A 24,015-nucleotide genomic window follows, 5' to 3' on the forward strand; every position below is an offset into this window, starting at 1 on the left:
ACTTGTATCAAAGACAGGATTGGCCTCGGGAAGTGCAGGTAGCAGGAAAACAATTGAATCCCAATGACGGTCTTCGTTTGTCCAGGGGGATTCTCCAGGAAAGCTTTCTGTACACAGGTCTCTTTAGTACGTATTCAGGGGGAAAAAGCCAAACCAATGGCATAAAAAAAACCCTAGGGACAGATTTAGCAAAGTATACACGGTACGAGGACAAGAAGGACTCAAACAACTGAGCACAGCGTCCGGCGCGAACTCGCGCTGATCAGGTTCTGCCAGCGCATCGGAAAACGACCAAACAGCACACAACGACGTGGACAGGTACGCAAGATGCGGAAGCCGAGCACGCTACTCTGCAATCTCGTAGCGTCTTCCGGGTGGCTCCTCTCTTCACAGAAGGAGGTCCCAATGCGCTGTGCTTCTTTTCAGATGAGTGTCCGAGGGCACTGGAGCCCCAGCAATCCCTCTAATTCCGATTCAACAAGCTTCAAAAAACCGAGCTCCAGAGGCAGGGTCACTGGTAAGATGAGTTAAGGATAACAAAAAGTTCCAACAAGGGGGGGAGGGGGCAAGGGTTCAGAGAAGAAAGTGACAAAACGGAAATAAAAAACCAGGGAAATGGATAGGGAACACGGGCCCGTGAACCCAACAAAACCGAGACTAATAAACCCAGAACCTGGAACCCAATCTAGTAAGATACCAATCACTGGTTCATGGGTTGGGCCGGTCTTAAATCCCAGCAAGGCGACCGGAATCAAGCATCCAAGGACCGGTTTCTGGCTATCAGCCTTCTTCAGCCTGGATAGCTTGACTCCAGTGATGTGGAGGGCCTGGGACTCACGTCTGAGCATACCCAGCCCACTCGGGGTGAAAATTGCAAAAAACACAGTTGATGGACAGAATGCAGAACAATGTCTTACATTCACCCCAGTACAAAGATCTGGGCCTAAATCCATCGTTTTTTTGCACTCCACACCACCCTAGGTCAGACAATGGCTATATGCAAATCAGCCTGGCTGCATGGTGATGATGGTTTCCTTTCCTAACATGCCATGGTTGTGGTGGTGGTAGTAGTAGTAGACACTGGCAAGGCAGCAGCATTTGCAAAAAAAAGAAAATGAGACAGTCAGTCGCCTGAGAGAGACTGTTCGAGGAGTAGTAGAATGAAGTACAGTACAGAACTTACTGCGAAGCAATAATATGCAAAAAAAATATTTTACAACAAAACATAACGGTGGTGGGGATAGCCTACTAAACAGAGTTACAAACTATAGTTGTGTTGAGTCATTTGACTAGGCCTACAGAACACTCTGCACAAGCGTAACAGTTAGTGCTGTGTATGAGGATGACAACAAATCCTATCAATGCCGGCAATTAATGTGGGTATATATGTTCTCTTGGTGAATAAAACTCACCTCTAAAATATACTGCTCATGGGTGGCAAAGCAGAAGAAGATCCTCGCTCTGCCTTGAAATTGAAGTACTGTTGCTTTCGCCACATCCGCCCCAGCAATTGGTGATAAATTATTGGTGTATATTTAATTTAGTCACACCTCAATAAGTCACACAGCCCGGGGGAAGAGAGTTAGGGTTTGTTGAATGGATGGGAAGGGGGGTTTTGGGAAAGGTTTGAAAATGAAAAACAGTACGCATGCAAACAACAAAACACAATCTCTATAGACTACCATATCCATATCAATATGTTAAGGGAGAAAAAGTAAATGCATGCATGCATGATGATGATTGATAAGGAGACCAGGATTACATACAGTTCTTGTTCAGTTGTTCCGGGCTTACTTTTACAGATAGCAAATTCATTTTTTAAATATTGGTAGGGATGAATCATAAACAGAGAGCAAACCTAATGATAATAATAACAACAACAAGAACACACTGTTGTAAAGATTGTAGACAAAAAAATTAATTAAATTATTTAAAAGATGATTAAAGTTGATACTGTTACTGTGTTCTCCTGGTTAAAAATGTGGATTTGCATCTCGGCATTCCTCTTGGTCCTCTCGTCCATCAATCTTGGGTGTCGCCAGTCGCCACTGCCTGCTTGGCAAATGTAGATTTATTGGTAAGGTAAGTGGGCATTGTTATGTTTTCCCAAGTATAGCGCAAGGCCCGGCCTGTAATTGTAGATGGAAAAACAAAAGGGATATTGAGAAACAAAGTTGAAAAAAATGCACAAGTTATGGTGTAGTGCAATAGGAACACTTTCTGAGGCGGCATGTATGCATCATCTCTACTCTAGTCTGTTTCCAGCATTGACCTTCAACAACAACAGGATAGCGCAGGCCCACAGTGACGGCATGCCGCTTAGCACATCCTCCGTTTAGAGTACATTTTTTAAAAGAGTTGGACAAAGCACATATCCAGCAACATAGCATTTTACAATTTAAGTGACTACATTAATGCACCGCAGTCATCCCACCGCTACACTCAACTCCACTTCTACACAGACATTTAGGTCTGCTGTGGTTGTTGTTGACTTGTTTACCTTTTATGCCACTCATGAAACGTCCTCCTGACTTGTTATTATTCCATCAATCATCTCCGATACTTGTAGTGACTAACTGTGAACATCAGCCTGCAGTAGAAGTACAATTTTGTTATTACACAACAAGAGTAGAAATATTATTGACTTGATTCACTCTTTAGTGTGTACAGTAAGACTACTACTACACTTTGACTTCACTTCATGCACAACAAACAACAACAAGCATTGGAAATGCAATAGGTCTCGCATTAGGAAAGTTTTAGCTATTGGTATTGTAAATGACACTTTTTGTATTTATGTGTTGGTTTTGAAAGTAGCAGAATTAATAGCTTTGTCAGTTACAATGTCAATAGTTCTAACTTTTGCAAATGTGACACCTATAGCATTTGTAATGCAATGTGTGTTGTATTTACGTGACTTAGATGTCTTGATATTACAAATAACAATGGCTTTTGATTTTGTAAATAATTAATACTTAAATAAAAGTTATTGTAATTTATAATGGCAATAGCTTAAACGTTTGTAAATAACTTTTGTGAAGATTATGTTCAGTGTATTTTATTGTGACGAAAATCCAAGAACATTGCATTTGCACCTACACACACAGAGCCACACACATATAGATGTGGTGGTGGTGGATCTGGGGGATATGGTGGTGGTGGATGGGGTGGTGGTGGTAATGGTGGATGTGGTGGTGGATGTGGGGTGGATGTGGTGGTGGATGTGGTGGTGGTGGTGGATGGGGTGGAGGTGGTGGATGGGGTGGTGATGTGGTGGTGGTGGATGTGGTGGTTGTGGATGTGGTGAAAGTGGTGGTGGATGTGGTGGTGGAAGTGATGGTGGTGGGTGTGGTGGATGTGGTGGTGGTGGATGCGGTGGTTGATGAGGTGGTGGATGAGGTGGCGGATGAGGTGGTGGATGTGCTGGTGGATGTGCTGGTGGTGGATGCGGTGGTGGATGTGGTGGTGGTGGTGGATGTGGTGGTGGTGGATGCGGTGGAAGTGGTGGTGGATGTGGTGGTGGTGGATGTGGTGGTGGATGTGGTGGTGGATGTGGTGGTGGATTTCATGGTGGATGTGGAGGTGATGGTGGATGTGGTGGTGGATGTGGTGGTGGATGTGGTGGTGGTGGTGGATATGGTGGTGGTGGTGGATGTGATGGTGGATGTGGTGGTGGATGTGGTGGTGATGGTGGATGCGGTGGTGGTGGAAGTGATGGTGGTGGGTGTGGTGGATGTAGTGGTGGTGGATGTAGTGGTGGTGGATGCGGTGGTGGATGTGGTGGATGCAGTGGAAGTGGTGGATGCGGTGGTGGATGATGTGGTGGTGGATGTGGTGGTGGATGTGGTGGTGGTGGATGCGGTGGTGGATGTGGTGGATGCAGTGGAAGTGGTGGTGGATGTGGTGGTGGATGTGGTGGTGGTGGTGGTGGATGTGATGGTGGATGTGGTGGTGATGGTGGATGTGGTGGTGGAAGTGGTGGTGGATGCGGTGGTGGATGCGGTGGTGGTGGTGGATGCGGTGGTGGTGGTTGTAGTGGATGTGGTGGTGGTGGTTGTAGTGGATGTGGTGGTGGTGGTTGTAGTGGATATGGTGGTGGATGTAGTGGTGGTGGGTGTGGTCGTGGTGGTTCATGCGGTGGTGGTAGATGCGGTGGTGGTGGATGTGGCGGTGGATGTCATGGTGGATGTGGAGGTGATGGTGGATGTGGTGGTGGTGGGGGTGGTGGATGTGATGGTGGATGTGGTGGTGATGGTGGATGTGGTGGTGATGTGGTGGATGTGGTGGTGGTGGATGTGGTGGTTGTGGATGTGGTGAAAGTGGTGGTGGATGTGGTGGTGGAAGTGATGGTGGTGGGTGTGGTGGATGTGGTGGTGGTGGATGCGGTGGTGGATGAGGTGGTGGATGTGGTGGTGGTGGATGCGGTGGTGGATGTGGTGGTGGTGGATGCGGTGGTGGATGTGGTGGTGGTGGTGGATGCGGTGGTGGTGGTGGATGTGGTGGTGGATGTGGTGGTGGTGGATGTGGTGGTGGTGGATGTGGCAGTGGTGGATGTGGCGGTGGTGGATGCGGTGGTGGATGTGGCAGTGGATGTCATGGTGGATGTGGATGTGATGGTGGATGTGGTGGTGGTGGATGCGGTGGCGAAGTGGTGGTGGATGTGGTGGTGGTGGATGTGGTGGTGGATGTGGTGGTGATGGTGGATGTGGTGGTGATGGTGGATGTGGTGGTGGATGCGGTGGATGTGGTGGTGGTGGATGCGGTGGATGTGGTGGTGGTGGTGGAGGATGCGGTGGATGTGGTGGATGCGGTGGTGGTGGTGGATGCGGTGGTGGTGGATGGGGTGGTGGTTGTAGTGGATGTGGTGGTGGATGTGGTGGTGGATGTGGTGGTGGTGGATGCGGTGGTGGATGCGGTGGTGGATGAGGTGGTGGGTGTGGTGGTGGATGTGGTGGGGGATGTGGTGGTGGTGGATGCGGTGGTGGTGGATGTGGTGGTGGATGTGGTGGTGGTGGTGGATGCGGTGGATGTGGTGGTGGTGGTGGATGTGGTGGTGGTGGTGGATGTGGTGGTGGTGGATGTGGTGGTGGTGGATGTGGTGCTGGTGGTGGATGTGGTGGTGGATGTGGTGGTGGATGCGGTGGAAGTGGTGGTGGATGTGGTGGTGGTGGATGTGGTGGTGGTGGTGGATGTGGTGGTGGTGGTGGTGGTGGATGTGGTGGTGGATTTCATGGTGGATGTGGATGTGGTGGTGGATGTGGTGGTGGATGTGGTGGTGGTGGTGGATGTGATGGTGGATGTGGTGGTGATGGTGGATGCGGTGGTGGTGGAAGTGATGGTGGTGGGTGTGGTGGATGTAGTGGTGGTGGATGCGGTGGTGGATGCGGTGGTGGATGGGGTGGTGGATGAGGTGGTGGTGGATGTGGTGGTGGATGTGGTGGTGGATGCGGTGGTGGATGTGGTGGTGGTGGATGTGGTGGTGGTGGATGCGGTGCAAGATCCTAGCGGTTCGAATTCAGCCACTGTTACCCTAGCCGGTATTGGCAAACCATCGTAAATTTTGGGTAATCCCACAATCGTTTTTTTGCAAAATCGTTTTTTTGCAAACAGACAGCTTGCGTTGTAGGTTTACCGTGAAGTATCCATTTTTAAGGTTTGGATGAAGATGAAATCTCCTCACACTGCCCTCGCCTTGCATATACAATATGGCTGCTCAAATTGTTCTATTGAAACAGCCGAAATTCAAGAATCATTCTGGGGGTTCTGATTGGCATTTAAACATCAGTTTCCATAGGTATAATGAAGAGCACCTTACTGGAGTACGGATTGACACATTTCTTTTGCTGTAGGAACATTTGATATTGTGCCTTGTGAGAGGTTTTAAAAATGTCGCTCAACCGATAGGTCTGTATACAGTGGAGATTTAGGTAAAGATTTTTTTTTTTTAGGTAAAGATTAAGTATGCAGGGTTCCACGGTCTCCTTCAGAGACGATTAGCGGAAGTAGGGAGAAAGAACTTTGCATTAGTTGCGGTCTTCACCTGCAGAGGAGTGGACTTCGATTGGTTCAGCGGCACTGAGGCCCACCAAATTCTGATTATTGCTGTATTAAACAATAGTCAGAGGGTCTATACTTTTTGCTGCACTAGAGTCCATCACAAAATAGCTACACTACTGGGCTGGAGTGTGTTGTAACACACACTGCCTCCAGCGGGTCGTCATGTCAATACCATGCACTGGCCACTAGTACCGTTGATGGAGTTTCATACCAATTTCATGGGTCTATGCACAGTCCTGCTAGCACATGTCAATGGTTGGTGAGCAAATTTGAGGGACCACTGACCAGGTGCATTAGGCGTTTTCTAAAGAAGCTGTACATTGGGCAGTGTTGAAAGCCCTTGCGTCTTCATGTTTGAGATGGCAATGATCACTATCAGCCAGATTCATCATTGTAAAATCGGCTCGCAAAGGGACAGATTCTGAGAATCTGGCCCTTTGCGAGCGCAATTTTTGCATTTGGGATTCATCACCCCAAATGCAAAAATCGCAAATTGCGAAATCGCTAAATTGCGAGGATTTGCATTTAAGGATTCTCTATTTGAGATTCCTTAAATGCAATTCATGAACCATTTTTGAATTGCGAAATCGCTATTTTTGGCCGCTATTTACCACGAAGTCTGACTTCGTGGTAAATAGCGAAAACTTAGAAAAATGCACTTTAGTGCACTTTTCTAAGTTGTATGTTACACACACACGTCCTTTGGACATGTGTGCGCAACATCAGTCTACATTTGCATTTCAGGGGTGCTACAGGGTGTGCTGTGGACACCCCTGGCACCCTTGAAATCGCATCTTTATTTGCGATTAGCTCCCATTCATTCCTATGGGCCCTTAGGAATGAATGGGGAGTCATTCCTTATTTGCAATTAGCAATTTGCTAATCGCAAATAAGGAAGCTGTAGAAATCGTAAATAATATTGCGATTTCTACATAAATCCCGTTTTGCGAGTCATTAATAGCGATTCCTTAATAATCGCTATTAAGGACTCGCAAACGGGACATTGATGAATCTGGCAGTATATTGTTTACATGCATTTTGTGCAAAGGACGTAAATGCATTTTTCCTCCAAATGTGCTGGATTCCAAGATTTCCTCCTGCACCTTGTTGACAGTAAACGTGAATTTCGTGCTATGTGACTTGAAGTCTCCAACGTCATTCACTGCTGCCTTGCAGAATGATTCAGCCTGCCAGAAGTCTGTCTCATGAAACACTCGGTAAAATCTGACACACAGCACTCGTGTCCTTTGCGCTACAACTTTGTTCTCTTAGGTATTGTTATTTACTTTGTGTACTGCCCACAAGAGAGAATGACGTGAGGCGAAAGGGAGGGTGAGAACTGGAGAGCGTGAGAGGTGTTGACGTTACAAAAGAAGCATTAAGATTACTAGAACATGACCCTCTTATTCGAAAGAAGAAAGGTTGCTCTGGCTTACACAAAACCTGTGACCTAGAGGTTTGTTCGCACGCCTATTGCTGCAGAAGCCACTCTTACCCCTTCAACATATCTTTCCCAGCATATACCCGCATCGATACAAATGAATATCACGTGCATCAAAACAAATGCATATCACGTGCATCAAAACAAATGCATATCACGTGCATCGATACAAATGCATATCACGTGCATCGATACAAATGCATATCACGTGCAATGTGCAAAACACCTTTAACAGAACATGGCTTGCTTCACCCATGACAGAAGCCACGAAAGGCCACGGAGCACCAAGTAATCAAAGTAAACCACCAAAGACACATTTGTCACTGTGTCATATGTTTGTCACTTTCCATTAGGAATCAGTTTGCCTAGTGCGCGAGGACGAGGCGGTGTATTTCTCTGCGGCTCCTAGTCTGTCTTTTGTTTCAGTAATGAATGCTTCCAGAAGCCGTGCTGCGCCCAACAGCATTGGGGTGACGGACCACTGTCCACTTCACACACTATGCACCACAACTGAGTCTACAAAAGCGTCTCCCTCTGTTCGGCTGGGAAAACGACCTCGGACCTGGACAGGCGAATGCCTTGGGTATGTCAGGCTTGTCTGTCTTTTCTGCCCTTGCTAAATCCGTTGTGCATATACTCAGGGCTTTAAGTGGGCCGGGTCCTGCCGGTGCTCAGCAACCGCAGTTTTTAAAATCAGATGCCGAGACGGGTCCCTATCGGGATCTTCATTTTTATCCTCAGGGTAAACAAGACCCCTCAGCTCTGCAATAGTACAACCCGTCACTGCTTTTAATGTAACTTAAAAAAAAGACTCGTTGTTTTCAGTTTTACATCGTGTGAACTTGGAACGCTTTACAAGAGCAGCAGTTACATGACACGAGGGCATATTATTTTATCCACAGGACGTCGACTCGAACCTATTTTCTCAGCTGGAAGGTCGGCTGCTCTAGCCTTACGCCACAACCTCGCCCACAAGAGCGAGTAGTATTTTTCATATTATATACAACAATGCCATAGTTGTTGCTTATTTATCTTGTGCAACTTACAACTGTTGACAAAGCCAATAGTCCTGGCTTGTTGAAGGCGTAATATTACCTGTTGTGTTATATATCTGAGTGACTGGACAGAAGCAGCAAAATACCAGTGGGGCAGCACACTAGGCGAAGCACAGATTTTTAATTTAATTATTTTAATCCACGCCCTTAATTACAGCGGCCACGTTGCTATGAGAGCCCCCTCCCCCAGTTTTTCATCCCACTTAAAGCCTTGCATATACTTAAAATCTAAAGAGATTTTGGTTATTAAGTTGCGGGGTCCGATGTTGAAAACAAGAAGAAAGAAAAACACTTAAATTAGCTTAATTCGATATGTTGTCTGCCTACAGCCTCAAAGCTGTTAAACCACACTACCTAGAAAGTATATTGCACAGAGTAGGTGAAAAACTACAGAAACCTTTCAGAAACACGGATCAGAAACTAGCCCACGCATTTGAAATCTAGCGCTAGACAGATATTTCACACGTGAGGTAGGAATTTTCAGAATAGAAGCAGAAAGCCCTATTGGCCTCTAATATAGTTTTGTACGTGGAACGAGCAACACTCAAATCCTGCTGTAAGCTATAGAAGTTCAAAAAAGGAAAACGCCGTTGTGGCCTTGTCTGAAATCTTTGTATAAAATGATCAGTCATTCTGACATCTCTTCCGGTCTGACTATTTACATGAGATGCAGGAACTGACGGGACAGGTTTCTGAAAAACGAAGTTTAAGAGGATAAGACTTACTTTTCCAAGAGTTGAACATCATAATAATCGCAACCTTATTTCCAATGGGCATCGGTCCTGTTGACAATCCACTAAAGGCTTGACCCAAAGTAAATTAACTCCTTGTTAATCTTCTTTTCAAGACGGATTGAAGGCAGAGAAGGGGGGGGGGGGGGGGCGGGGAGAAATGCGACACGGCGGGCAGGGGAGGGGGCGGAGCGCGGAGAGGGTGTGAAAGCAGCAGGGGCCTTTGAAGTGAAGCTAAGCTTCACTTCAAAGGTGTGGGAGGAGTGCGGCTGAGGGAACAGACGGCGGTTTGGTGATGTGCACGCGCATTTTAGGTCAATGCGCTTGCGCATTGACCTAAAAGCCACGGGCACAGCACTAAATCGCCCAGTTAGGTAAAGTCTGTTTAAGACGCTATATATCGAGCTCCCGCTCAATGCCCATGGGCATTGAGATAGGTCTCTCGACCTAAAAACCCCAATCACTCAGAGTCAAGTGTCCAATGCATGCCATTCATTTTCATTACCTGTTCCTTCTCATCTTAAGTTAACGGGCCGTCTTTTTCGCCATCATCATCATGGACGGTGCTGTTGTCATACTCAGTGTGCAGTGTACAGATTGAGTCCCCTTCCTGTATTCAATCAAAAGCAATGTATCAAGCTGCAGTGGTAGTACAAATTTATTATTAAAAATAGTTGCAAGAAGGGGAATGCCTTGAGTTACATTTAGTGTGTGGAATGATGATTAGTGCACAATGAAATAACTTCATGCACAACAAACAACAACAAAATCACTTAGTCTGCGTCCAGTGCATGGCATCATTTATGACCTGTTCCATCTCATTTTCCCTTTTAAGTTAATGGGCAGTCTCTCTCTGCTCAGAAAGGAGGATAGCTATAGTAGTCATCATGTTCCACTTCTTTTGGCGGGACTAGGAAAGATTACATTTTTTCTTCTATTTAGCATCATCATCTGTCTTGAGGGCAATGGATTTAGGGAGATTCAGGAGGATGGAGCGGAGGAGCTGGATTCGGAGGACTGTTCTGTGAAATGTAGACAGCTGAAACTCGTATATTGAAATAAGAAGAGTAGATGACGGTGGTGATGGATTTGTTGTGATTCAAAGTTTGTAACCGGAAAGACAGGCACACAAATAAAGGAAAATATGGGAGGAAGACAGTAAGTGCAAGCTTAACTGCCAGGGAAGTATAGCTCGTCCTCAAACTCTGGGGGTTCAACCAGTAGTAGGTAATCATGTAACACACTACTTCTGTCACCTGAGCCGCTGTCTTGATCTTCCTCCCTTGATTCATGTATTGTGTAATTCGGGGGTATGAAGTGCTAATTCATTTTGATCATTGTTAACCTCTCCACGTTTTTGGGCAAGAGACTGGTCCTTCTCACTGTTACAATGGAACCAGCAGCACTGAAAACATGTTCGGAAGAGACACTTGCGACAGGGCGAGCCACATAGCTTATCGCCAGCCTGCTGAGCAGTGGCCATTCGGCCCTTTTCCTATACCAATACTGCAAAGGGTTTTGATCAATGTACACCTCTGTTGGGTCGTCCAGATAGGCCTGGACCATCCGCTCAATGTTCAGGGGTGCCGATAACCTTTTTTTGGGCTCTTTTCGCTGTGCATCAGCACTGTGCTTGATACCAATGCCTAACTGTAAATACCAATAGTGTAACGATTCTACTGGGCCTAATGATCCAGTTATTGTTGCTGTTGTCAATAGTGATGGTGAGTGTTCTGAGCCAAACGCACTGCCTTCAGCCTCCGAAGTTGCACTTGATGCCGGATGCCCTGCTGCAGTACTTCTTGTGGATTGATCTAGCGGGCTTTTAATTAGCAGCCGTTCATTTTCCAACTTACTCGCTGCTTCAGCGATCCAAGTTTTGTAGCGGGCAACATCCATCTCTGAAAAAGGAACTAATGTCTTCAGTGCCAAGTTTGCCCATGGTTATGTTATGTTATGTTATATTGATTTATTATGCGCACAGATACTCCAGCCAAGGAGCGTCCCGGCGCAGAGACAAGGAGAAACATAACACAACAGGGGAATGAAGGTGTAAAAAGAGGCAGCTAAAACAACAAAGTTTTTATAGCCCTCCGGAAGGTCAGGAGGTCCTCCAGCAAACGAATTTCAACAGGGAGGGAGTTCCAAGCTGATGCGGCTTTTACGCTGAAAGAACGACCCCCCATACGGCTGAGTCTGAATCTGGGGACTACAGCGAGGGCCAGGCCCTGGGAACGAAGGGTACGGGTGGGGGCATTGAAGGAGAGACAGCTGGACAAGATTTCAGGGCCTATACCTCTCAAGATCTTGAAGGTAAGACAAAGGACCTTAAAGAGAATACGCTTTCTCACTGGGAGCCAGTGTAGGGAGCGAAGGACATTTGCCACCGAACAGAATCTGGGCAGGCCAACAATAGCTCTAGCCGCAGCGTTCTGGACCCGCTGCAGGCGAGTTAACTCAGCCTGGTTGGCCCCAGCCAGGAGAGAGCTAGCGTAATCCAGGTGAGAGATGATAGTTGCCTGGATCACCAACTGCCTGGTTGGGGCATCAAAGAATTTAAGAACAGGTCTCAAACCTCTTAACAGACCAAAGCAGCAGGCAGCTGTTTTTTTGGTGTGCCCTACAAAGGAGAGGCCCGCATCCAGCCAGACCCCCAGATTTTTCACCTCCGACACCGGGGTCGGAGTGGGTCCCAGCTCAGAAGGCCACCATTGATCACCCCACAGCTCCACTCCCCTACCGACAACCATCACCTCTGTTTTTGTGGCATTGAGCTGGAGACAGTTTCCTGTCAACCAGCTAGCCACCGCCTTCAGTCCAGACTGAAACCTGGGGGCCTCTTGCTCCGCGTCCCCGCTGAGAGTAACCGCCAGCTGTGTGTCGTCGGCATATGAGACCAAGGTTAGGCCCCACTGCCTAGCGACATCAGCCAGCGGTCTCACGTAAAGGTTGAACAACGTGGGACTCAGCGAGAACCCCTGCGGAACCCCCATGGCCAGAGGTTGGAAATTGGACTTGAAGGGAGGGATGGCAACACAGAAGGAACGATCATCGAGGAAGGAGCTGAACCATTGTAACGCCTGGCCACCAATGCCATTCTCCTCAAGCCGATGCAGGAGGATGCTGTGAGATACCGTGTCAAAGGCGGCGCTAAGGTCTAACAATATCAGCGCCGCCGTTTGACCAGCATCCAGCCTCGCACGGAGATGTTCCACCATCACAAGTAAAGCGGTCTCCGTGCTGTGGCCAGCACAGAAGCCATTTTGTGTGGGGTCGAGGGCGTTGGTCCGGGCAAGATGTTCTGACAGGGCCAGATTGACATGGGCCTCTGTGATCTTTGCCGGCCAGGGTAGCAACGAGATGGGACGGTAGCTTTCAGGCTTAGACGGGTCCAGGGAGGGCTTTTTGATGATTGGGGACACCACAGCCTGCTTCCACTTAGCTGGAACTACTCCCGATTCCAAGGAAAGGTTGGATCCAGAATTGTGGCAGAAATGTAATGTTTTTGTGACAAAATCATATTTTGCACCCTTGTATTTTCTGCAAAGCGACTGGCTAAGCTCTTCACCAAGTCATAGGATTCTTTTTTTTCCTTTACACCTTTGTATAATTCAGACACCTTCTTCAGCTGATGCTCTAGCATTTGCAATAATGGGATAGCTTGGCCCATTGTACAGTCCTCCTTGCTGACTTCACGTGTGAAGACCTCAAAAGGACAAAGCATGTCAGTCAGGCATTTAACTAGGCACCATTGGTCCATCTGAAGGGTCGTGCCTTTCACAGTTGCATCCAGTCTTTGCATGACATATTCCTTGAGTGGCCTGTACTGCTCAAACAGACGATCAAGCATGTAATACGTTAAGTTCCAACGTGTTGCCACCTCCTGGATGAGTGCTTTGACTGGCATGTTATAGTCACGTTCAATGATCCTCAGCTGCTTCCGAGCTTTAAAAGAATGGCTGAAATGAGTGCATATTCTTTGGTAGGTGGTCAGTAAGTTGCTGACTATGGGTTCTTTTTTCAGAAATTCTTGAACTATAATGTTTAGGCAGTGCGCCAAACACGGAACCCTGAAATAGGAAACAAGCTCCATGGCCTTAAGTACATTACTGCCATTATCTGTGGCAACAAAACCAATACTAAGCCCTCTTGTGCGCAGCCATTCAAAAACCTTGCTGCAAAACTCTTCCAAAATGTTTATAGCAGAATGAGATTTCTCCATGGCGAACATGGCTACAGTTGCATGTTTCCGAGTAGCTTTAAAAATCTCAGCTGTGTCAACAGCACCTCCTTCAGATAGCTTACCTCTAACCCGCACAAAAGAGACCCAGTGTGCAGTGATGCACATGTAATCTGTAGCTTGGCAACTGGTCCACATGTCTGTTGTCAGGTGGATATTGTGAACAGCACTCTGCTGCAAAGCTTGTCCAACCAATTCCATCACATCATGATGTAGTGCCGGAATAGCAATGCTTGCGAAACAGGACCGGCTGGGAACCTTCCATTTACGGCAGATGGCTGACACAAATTCAAGAAAACCCACCCCTCCCACAAATTAAAAAGGGAGAAGGTCCAGTGCTAACATTTTAGCCAGCTTTGCATTGTACAACCGTGCCGTTGGGTGGTTGCGTTGGAACTGCCCCTCCAACCTAAGCATGCTCTCAATGGTAGGCTGGATTACTTTCCTTTGTGGTGCTGTTGTTTTCATTAACCCACTTAGGCTCAACGACGCACTTTGTCTCATTGCATACTCGGTTGCCTTGGTGTCTCAGCCTGACTCTGAGTATGGCTCTTACTGCGGTGCCACTCAGATGTTGCTGAGGAGGATGTGGGCGGTACCACTACACTTCTGGGGACAGGGCTAGAAATGCCTCCCTTTTCTTCACCTTCCACCACAATAATATGGTCCCCTGATTCTTCATGCTCAACTTCAATGGGTTGAGTTTTTTTACTTCGTTTTAAGTGAAGTAGGTGATTCTCCCACACGATAGTGTGGTGTATTCTGAGTTGACTTGCTTGGCCTCCGGTACCATGGTTTGTAACAAGCTTACTCCGCCGAACACCTTGTTGACAAATTGAGCATATAGCAACGTTCTCCTCCTTGGTGCTAACAGAAAAGAAGTCCCAAACTGGGGAGGAGATGTAGCGGTCATGGCTAATTCCTGTAGAAGCAGGGCCGTAGGATCATCTTTCTTTTCTCATAACCAGCATGGAATGAATGGGTATGCATGTTGTACACTTTGAGACCACCGGGGGGGAGCATGGAACGCCATGAACTACCATCCCCAGAAGCCTCGTGGTCTTCAAACCGGAAGAGTAAAACTCCAGTGGAATCTACAAAGCCCCTCCTGTCCATAGGAGCAGGGCTTGACAATCCAGTACCTGTTCGCTTTTCCGCTTTACCTGCACTTCCGAGGAGCGGACATTTGGTGCACTCTTCCCCGTCTTGCTACTGAAGGATTACAGGTATTTCGGCTCGAGACTCGGAGGACTGCGCAGGAGCACTTTTGCCGTCCTCGGTCTCGAGAGCCTTTTTTTTAATCTATTAAAGTTACCAGGGGGTGTGCATCTTCGAGCACCTTAGCGCACCCGTGACTATTTTCGTGTGGCATTTTCTAAGTAGCGCAGGAGCGTTGAGGCTGGTTTTACATTCCTCACCGTACATATTTTGAGTTTCATTTTGCTAGCGCAGGAGCACTTATCTGGGCACATTCAACCTTGCTGCATAAGTCTATGCGCAGGAGCGCTGTGTGTTTATGTTACAAAGAAAAACCTTGCTGATTTATAATTCGGTTGGTTAGCACTGTGGCACTTCTCTGTGGATTTATGCCCTTGCTGATTTTGTCCCTTTGCTGATTTTGTTCCTTTGAGCAGGAGCGCTCCTTTATTTTTTTGCCATCTTTGCTGATTTTTGACTGTTAGTAACCGCGCAGAAGCGCTGGTGTTTCTACAAACCTTACTGGGCTTTTCCAGGTATCCTTCTGGGTATAAGAAGGTTCCTCCTCACTCAAGGAATGAAACTGCCATATGACGCTTGTGAGTTGTGAGAGTTTTTCTAGTCTTTTAATGTGATGTGCAAGATTCTCTGTTAGTCGCCTAACACTTGGTTCTTTCTCTCCTCTCCTCCTTATCTGCAGTTACCTTCTGGTAGACAATTCTTAGGCTTCTGTGAAGATCTATGCTAGATGAAACAGAAACTGGAATAGAGGAGACGTCTCTCTGGCAGTGTTTTATTATTTTATCCACTCCCCTTTTCCCCGGGGTGCATTGACGCATAGCGGTGTTAGCTTCACTCTGTGTGTGGGTGCATTCTGGAGAAGAAGGGGGGCTTACTGCAGTCCATCGCTCCTGCTGACATCCTTCCGAGGTTAGTGGTTACTTAAGGTTGGAGCCACTGGCATTGTGACAGGAAATCTTTCTGGCACTGCTGGATGTGCCACTTTCAATACCAGATGAACTAGAGGGTGTGCTTGGAATGTGACTCTCTTCAGCTACACTGTGACTTTTACTACCACTACCTACTGAGATGGTTGAGCTGGATGTAGGTCCCTGCTGGGCCTTTGAAAATATGGCAGCTGGAGGTCGTGGTGGTGTAACCTGTGTTGGTGGTATCCGTGCTACATCCCGCTCAGAAGCAGCCTTTCTGGATAGGGTGAGAATGTTGGTCTCCATCCCCTTTGGGGCGGGAGTGATGTGCATGATGACTGGCTCGTCTTCATCAACATCATCCCCCTCTTGTACATCTAGGAGAAGCGTGGCTCAGTGGTTAGAGGCGGCAGACCCGGCAGACCCGGAAGCTGAGATCGACCGTGGACCAGGGTTCGATTCCCCGCCTCGGCGGATCTCGGGCTCAAAATTCCACGGACAGTTCTCGCTCTGGTGCCTACTCAACTCACGGGGTCACACTCTGCGACTCTGGGCAATAGCTTGCTTAATCTCCACTATGGCCCCTCGCGGCAGGATGCCTGGCTTTCACCTTGTGGACACCATGCCGTGGTTTCTCACAGGGGAATACCAGGACGGGTTCCCTAAGAAAGCGCCGGGACGCTTACGGGCAGCTGTGCGCTTTACAAGTCCAGCACATTTACATTTACATTTACATTTACCTCCATAACTCTAAGTTTTTCTGGAACCTTCCTTTTCAGAAGCATTGTCTTGTGGCGTGCATCACACTTAGACTGAGCTGGTGGCTGCCAAGTGGCATTACGATCATCAGAAGCGGGCTTGAAGAAGAAGAAGATGATGAATTAAGCCTCCTTTTCCTTGCTGGTGGTCTGCAAGACAATAGATCCTCTGAAACAGTGGTTTGCTCCACTTTGTCTCCAGGAAGCTCGATTTCCTGAAATGCCCCTACTTCAGGAGCAACAACTACTATTGTGGGCTGTTCTTGCACCTGCTGCTGTTCTTGCGGCTGCTGCTGTTCTTGCTGCTGTTCTTGCGGCTGCTACTGTTCTTGCGGCTGCTACTGTTCTTGCGGCTGCTGCTGTTGTTGTTGCTGCTGTTGTTCTTGCGGCTGCTGCTGTTGTTGTTGCGGCTGCACACTTATCTACTGAGTTTCCATCTGCGTTGATTGTGTACTACTTTGCGATAATGACATTTCAACATCGCTGCTCATTAGTAGACTGGCAACCTCTGCGACACTCAAGGGCTTGGGCCTAGGTTGGTGGGGTTGGACCATTGGTGCGGAGGTGCTGCTCCCAGCTTGGATCCCGGACAACGCTGCTGAAGGCGTAATTTGTTTTGTCCCAAAAAAAACATTGGCTGGCACACCAGTCGTGGTTAGTGGCACTTCCTTTTTCTGTTCCTTCATCTCACCGTCAACTTTCTTGGTACTGGACCTGGTACCTTTCTTTGGGACCATCTTCAGATGTCAGGCAGGACTTAGGTGCACAAGTTGTGGTCACACGCGGACGTGATGCGCAGTAGGACTTCTGGCTGGCTGGCAGTACAACGGGTGATGATGATGACACCTCCTCCTCTGGCTTTTTGTGCACCGAAAAGCAAATAAGCCAGGAGAAGAACATCAGTGAACTGTTGCATTTGTTGTTGTGGTTCAGTTACTACTGTACTAGTACAAACAAACAAACAAAAGAAGATATATAGTTAAGCCATTTCTGAGACTTTGTCAACAAGGGCTATGTTATACTACTGTGTACACACTACACTCTCAGGAAGGATAGGAAAGAGAATAAGAACCACCAAAATACAAATGTAATGGGAGTGGGGTGGACCCTATTTGGCATTAAACTATTTGAGCATCACTTAATTCATGGAGCTGCTGCTGGCAAAGGGGATGGATGGATGGATGGAAGGAAGTAGTAAGCCAATAGGAAAACCATGCAGGCCTATATGGCAAAAGCAGGAATCTAATAACTCCCACCACAAGAAAAGGCCACCAGCCACATGGACACTTACAAATCACAAGCAACAAGCAGGAGGCCTGGGAAACACCATGAACTGACAAAAGGCCTATAAAAGTCAGGCAAAGGATGCATGCTAAAGCACACTGCTCTGCCTTTTTAATGCAATAAAATGAAAAAACGAAAATACACAGGCCCAGAAAAGGCCTGCAGGGTGCCTGCATTGCACACCAACACACACCAGACACACACAACAAAGGCATGTCTTTAAGACACCCAACATCAGAAAGCCCACCCCAAAAAAACACATTTCCCAACTCAATCCAATGACATCCGTTCCATGCCCAAAATTATGTCTAAATTCAACAGACCACACAGAAACATTTGTTTAATGCAGCTGTGGCTACCTGCTCTGAGCCTACAGGATGAAAGCACGCCTGTTGGCAGACAAGGCCAGTCAAGCTTGCAGGCCTGGGCTTCAAAATGGCCACCAGCCACATGGCCAGGCCCAACAACAGAAAGTCCACCCCAAAAAAAACACATTTCCCAACTCAATCCAATGCCATCCATGCCCTAAATGATGTCTAAATTCAACAGACCATACAGAAACACTTGTTTAATGCAGCTGTGGCTACCTGCTCTGAGCCTACCGGACGAAAGCAGGCCTGTTGGCAGACAAGTCCAGACAAGCTTGCAGGCCCAGGCTTCAAATTGTCACCAGCCACATGGCCAGGCCCAACAACAGAAAGCCCACCCCCAAAAAAACACATTTCCCAACCCAATCCAATGCCATCCATGCCCTAAATGATGTCTAAATTCAACAGACCACACAGAAACACTTGTTTAATGCAGCTGTAGCTACCTGCTCTGAGCCTACCGGACGAAAGCAGGCCTGTTGGCAGACAAGGTCAGACAAGCTTGCAGGCCTAGGCTTCAAAATCGCCACCAGCCACATGGCCAGGCCCAACAACAGAAAGCCCACCCCCAAAAAAACACATTTCCCAACTCAATCCAATGCCATCCATAACCTAAATGATGTCTAAATTCAACAGACCACACAGAAACACTTGTTTAATGTAGCTGTGGCTACCTGCTCTGAGCCTACTGGATGAAAGCAGGTCTGTTGGCAGACAAGGTCAGGCAAGCTTGCAGGCCCAGGCTTCTAAATGGCCACCAGCCACATTGCCAGGCCCAACAACAGAAAGCCCACCCCAAAAAAAAACATTTCCCAACTCGATCCAATTCCATCCATGCCCTAAATGATGCTTGAAAATGAAATACATTAAAAAAACACCAAAGGAACAGTTGCTTCATCATGCACCCACCCATGACTAGCTCGGGGCCTACTGACTACTACTACCCACAACATTTAAAAAAAAAGGAAAGATAGTTACCAACATTAAATTGTTGTTGCAACAACTGCAATGCCCCCAATCAAACAGACACAACAAACACTTACTTGTAAAATGTCCAATTTAAAAATCCACAAATCCAATGGCAATGATGCAGCAGACGAAAAAGAGTGATCTTTCCAGCTCAAAATCCAAAGGCAGAATGAGCAGGAGATGGACTAAGCACTGGGAGGAGCCTGCTGGACAGGAACAGGAAGTTGGAGATTCTGTGGCACTTTCTCCCTCTCCCCCCATTTTAAAAAAGGATTCCTTGCATAAAAAAGGACAGCCAAATGTCAATCTGAGGAGTTTTTTTCATCCAAATCATCATTTGGAGAAGGTTTTATGCTGCTAGAGCTGATATTCTTCTCCAGATTGAAAATTTTACATGTTCAAGTTCTCGAGCTTCACCTTACTTCCGCCGGATGTCGATGGCGCGTCCAAAATGCCATGTTCGCGTTCTCTCGCTCCTTGTCGCGTTCGATATGACGTGTTTGCATTCTCACGCTCTCGTTCGCGGTGGAGAATGACGTGTTCGAGATCTCATACTCTAGCGGTGCATGATCGCGAGATGAATGATGTGATCGTGGGCTTGAACTCGAAGGGGAGATAGCGCAAACGGCTACCAACATCTCGTGGAGCACGAGACCGGATCGGGAAACTTATCGGCGAACGCGGGGATCCAGGTAAGGCGATCGTGCGCCTGAGAACGTATTTTTAAAGCGCGAGCATGAAAGAAATTTCCGTTATGCTGCGGATCGCGGAAATTTTTGCATTTTCGCGCTCTCCGCGGAACACAAAAATATCAAATTATCGCAATTTTCGCGAGCGGAATGGAATTTGATGCCTACCCCTAGTAACATGTATATTTCTCAGTAGGACGAGTAGGTGAATGAAGGACTGTGGAGGAGGGTTGGGAAGGGCAAAGGTAAGACATTGTTTAAGGAGGAGCTGGGGAAGTGGGTGGTTGGAGTAGGAGGTGCATTTGTTGGGTCTCCTCCTCTCTCGGGGCTTTGCCATTTGATCACGCGCAAGGCTTTCAAGATGACAAAGCTGATTGCATCTGGACACCTCAGGACAGAGCATGTGTCTGTGCAGGACACGGACCCCTTCCCTTGCTTTGCTGTTATGATAAGGCTCTCAAATGATAGCTGATGTGAACCCCCAGCCGCTCATGGACTATCCTGTCCAAGTAGGGGAGGCTAAACTTTAAAGTTAACACACACTGAGCTTGTGAGTGGTAGTGGGGGACAATGCAGCCTGAGAACCCAGAAAACCAAGCCCAGGTGGGCCACTTCAGTCCCCTGACTTCGACCACTGATAACACAATTAACGTTTTAGATTTTAAAAAGAAACTCAAGCTCAAAGATGTTTTGAAATAAGTGAATGGATCCCTTATGAAAACAATTCGTATTTCACATGTGTACAGTGCTTCTTGGGGGTATAGAGTCAAAATATTGAGTTTTTATTATCGACTAGACATAATATTGAGTAAAAAATATAGAATAGACATAATATCGACTAGACATAATATAGACTACCAAAATATCGACTAGGAAATTTTAATATCGAATAGAATGGACATAATATCGAATCAAAAATATAGAATGGACATAATATCGACTAGACAGAATATAGACAACAAAAATATCGAATTTAAGGTAAGTTAATATTTTGTGTAATATAATTCTGTGGCGGGTTGTGGGTTTATAGGGGAAAAGGGTGGGAAGTAATTTAAATATAATTAATTAAATATGTTATTTTATTTATTGGTATTTATTTAGAATAAATTGTTAATTAATTATTAATTGGTAATTAATTAAAATATAATTGGTAATTGATTTTAATTGATTAATTGATAAATACGTTAATTTTAGTAATTTATTTTCTGTAGCGGGTTGTGGGTTTATAGGGGTATAGGGTGGGAAGTAATTTAATTATAATTAATTAAATATGTTATTTTATTTATTGGTATTTATTTAGAATATATTGTTAATTAATTATTAATTGGTAATTATTTAAAATATAATTAGTAATTAATTTTAATTGATTAATTGATGAATATGTTAATTTTAGTAATTTATTTTCTGTAGCGGGTTGTGGGTTTATAGGGGAATAGGGTGGGAAGTAATTTAATTATAATTAATTAAATATGTTATTTTATTTATTGGTATGTATTTAAAATTAATTGTCAATTAATTATTACTTTGTAAATAATTAAAATATAATTGGTAATTAATTTTAATTGATTAATTGATAAATATGTTAATTTTAGTAATTTATTTTCTGTAGCAGTTTGTGGGTTTATAGGGGAATAGGGTGGGAAGTAATTTAATTATAATTAATTAAATATGTTATTTTATTTATTGTTATTTATTTAGAATTAATTGTTAATTAATTATTAATTGGTAATTAATTAAAATATAATTTGTAATTTATTGTAATTGATTAATTGATAAATATGTTACTTTTATTACATTATTTTCTGTAGTGGGTTGTGTGTTTATAGGGGAATAGCTTGGGAAGTAATTTAATTGTAAGTAATTACATTTTTTAAATATTTGTTTTTGTGTCTAGTTTTTATTTATTTTTATATTGTAAATTAATTTATTGGTAATTGGTAAATAATTAGTATTAGTAGGTAATTTTTATTATTAGTTAATTTTTATTTGTAATTTTAATTGATTAATTAATATATTTTATAAAATTGTAAAATATTTTAATTATTTTGTAATTGGTATTAATATTTATGTTATTTATATTTATATATTAAGTATTTACTTTCCCTACTATTGCACTCACTGGAGTGGGAATAGTCATTTTTACCCCTACGCTATCCAACGCTTTCCTTACTGTTGCACTATTTGGAGTTGGAATAGTAATTTTCACCCCTACGCTATCCAACGCTTTCCCTACTGTTGCACTCTCTGGAGTAGGAATAGTCATTTTTACCCCTACGCTATCCAACGCCTTCCCTACTGTTGCACTCACTGGAGTGGGAATAGTAATTTTTACCCCTACGCTATCCAACGCTTTCCCTACTGTTGCACTCTCTGGAGTTGGAATAGTAATTTTTACCACTACGCTATCCAACGCTTTCCCTACTGTTGCACTCACTGGAGTGGGAATAGACAATTTTTACCCCTACGCTATCCAACGCTTTCCCTACTGTTGCACTCACTGGAGTGGGAATAGTAATTTTTATCCCTACGCTATCCAACGCTGCAACACTGTGGTGGCCATGTGGGGGAAGGCGGGGACATCTGCTACTGGCGAGGGCCCGCCTCAGACAACGGGAGACTCTCCGCCGGTCACCCAGGCGTTTATGACCTCCTTTATGTCGGAGTTAAAAACGGAGATTGGGTCCCTGCGGTCCGAGGTACACACGTGTGTGAAGGAACTGCGGAAGGAGGTGACGGACCTTGGGGACCGAGTGGATGGGCTGGAAAAGACGATGGACGCGCGTACGGAGGACCAGGAACACCTCTGGCAGCGTCTGGCGGCACTCGCGGAGCAGAACATCGAGCTTCAGGTCAAGCAGGAGGACTTGGAGAATAGGAGCCCCCGCAACAACGTCCGTATCCGGGGGATTCCGCTCGGTGAAGAAGGGGAGGACATCATGGGCTACGTGGCGCAACTTCTCCACGAGGTCTGGGGGGACGAGAACGCATCTCCCCCGTCCTTGGATCGGGCACATCGTGTGGCTGGTCCTGCGGGTAAACCGGGGCTCCTGCCGGACATCCTGACCAGGGTCCATTTTTTCACCGAAAAGGAGGCTATTTGGAAAGCTGCGCGAGATTAGCCGGACCTGCGATATCAGGGGCACAAGATCCAGATATTCCAAGATTTGGCGCCCAACACTTTGAAGAGGAGACATGCGTTTCACCCGGTGACTGAAAAATTGCGTAGTATGGGTATCGCCTACCAGTGGGGCCACCCGTTTGCACTCATATTCCAGTGGGAATCCAAGCGTAGGTCAATGCGATCCTTCACAGAGGCGGCACAGCTCATCCGGCTGTCTGCGACACCGCCGGCGAGCCCATCGCAGCCCCGCAGACAGAAGAGGACACCAGCCGAGCCATCTTGGACCACAGTACGTCGTCACCACCGTATCTCCCCCCAAGTTGCCTCCTCGCCCACCCAGGCCAAGCAGGACATTATAGCCCACATCCGGTCCCTTGAGGGGGACAGGGGCGAACTGGAAAGACGCTCCCCAACGCCATGACATGCGCGATGTTTCCCCCTTTCCCCCTAATAGGGGGGTACCACTTCTAACTCAGTAAGGACTCACGGGTGGCATCCCCTCAGCACCCCGACTCCCGATTTGCGGGTTGACATGGGGGGCGGGAGCTCCCCGGTTGTTTGTTCTTGCGGATCACCACAACCCCCGTTGGTCTGCCCCTAAGGGAGTGACATCCCGGAGTGCGTCCAAACCTGCGGGTGTAGGATGCCCTGTAACGGGGACAGTGTCCTTCGGCCCTGTTGGCCGCGATGGTTATGTAACACTTGGTGGCCCGTTTGGCCGCTTATTCTCTCTCTGTTCTCTTCCCCCTTCTCTCGCTCCTCACTTTCCTTCCTTCCTTTCTATCTCTGTCTTCAGGGGGGTGTAGGGAGGGAGCGCTGGACATTGGTTCAGTATGGGGGTGCGAGAGTGCGGGCCTACAGTGTGTATGGACTGGGCGGGATGATTGCAGTGGGGGTGTGGATGGCTTATGGCGTCTTCTAGTATGGTCATGAATACACCTAGCCCTTAAGTACTGACGCTCAACGTAAAAGGCCTTAACTCGCCCAACAAGCGTAAACAGGTATGGCATTATCTCACACGAAAACAGCAGGAGTGGCAATATTGTGCAGGGCTGGTGTCAGGCGGGGGGGCGATAGACTCTTTCGAAGTGGTGACGGGCGCTTCCTCAGAGTGGGGGTGGAGGTGGGACGCCGCCGCTTCACGCTGTGCAACATCTATGCCCCTAACCAGGCGCA

At 46.6% G+C, this 24,015-nt stretch overlaps 1 long non-coding RNA gene across 1 annotated transcript in view; it reads left to right on the forward strand.

Moving 5' to 3' along the window:
- The window catches only part of LOC147709320 (uncharacterized), a 138,240-nt gene that overhangs the window by 51,752 nt on the left and 62,473 nt on the right, over positions 1–24,015 (forward strand). The gene's annotated exons all lie outside the window — the stretch shown is intronic.

The sequence above is a fragment of the Lissotriton vulgaris genome, chromosome 6 (genome assembly GCF_964263255.1).
Source record: "Lissotriton vulgaris chromosome 6, aLisVul1.2, whole genome shotgun sequence".
In the NCBI taxonomy this organism is placed as follows: Eukaryota; Metazoa; Chordata; class Amphibia; order Caudata; family Salamandridae; genus Lissotriton; species Lissotriton vulgaris.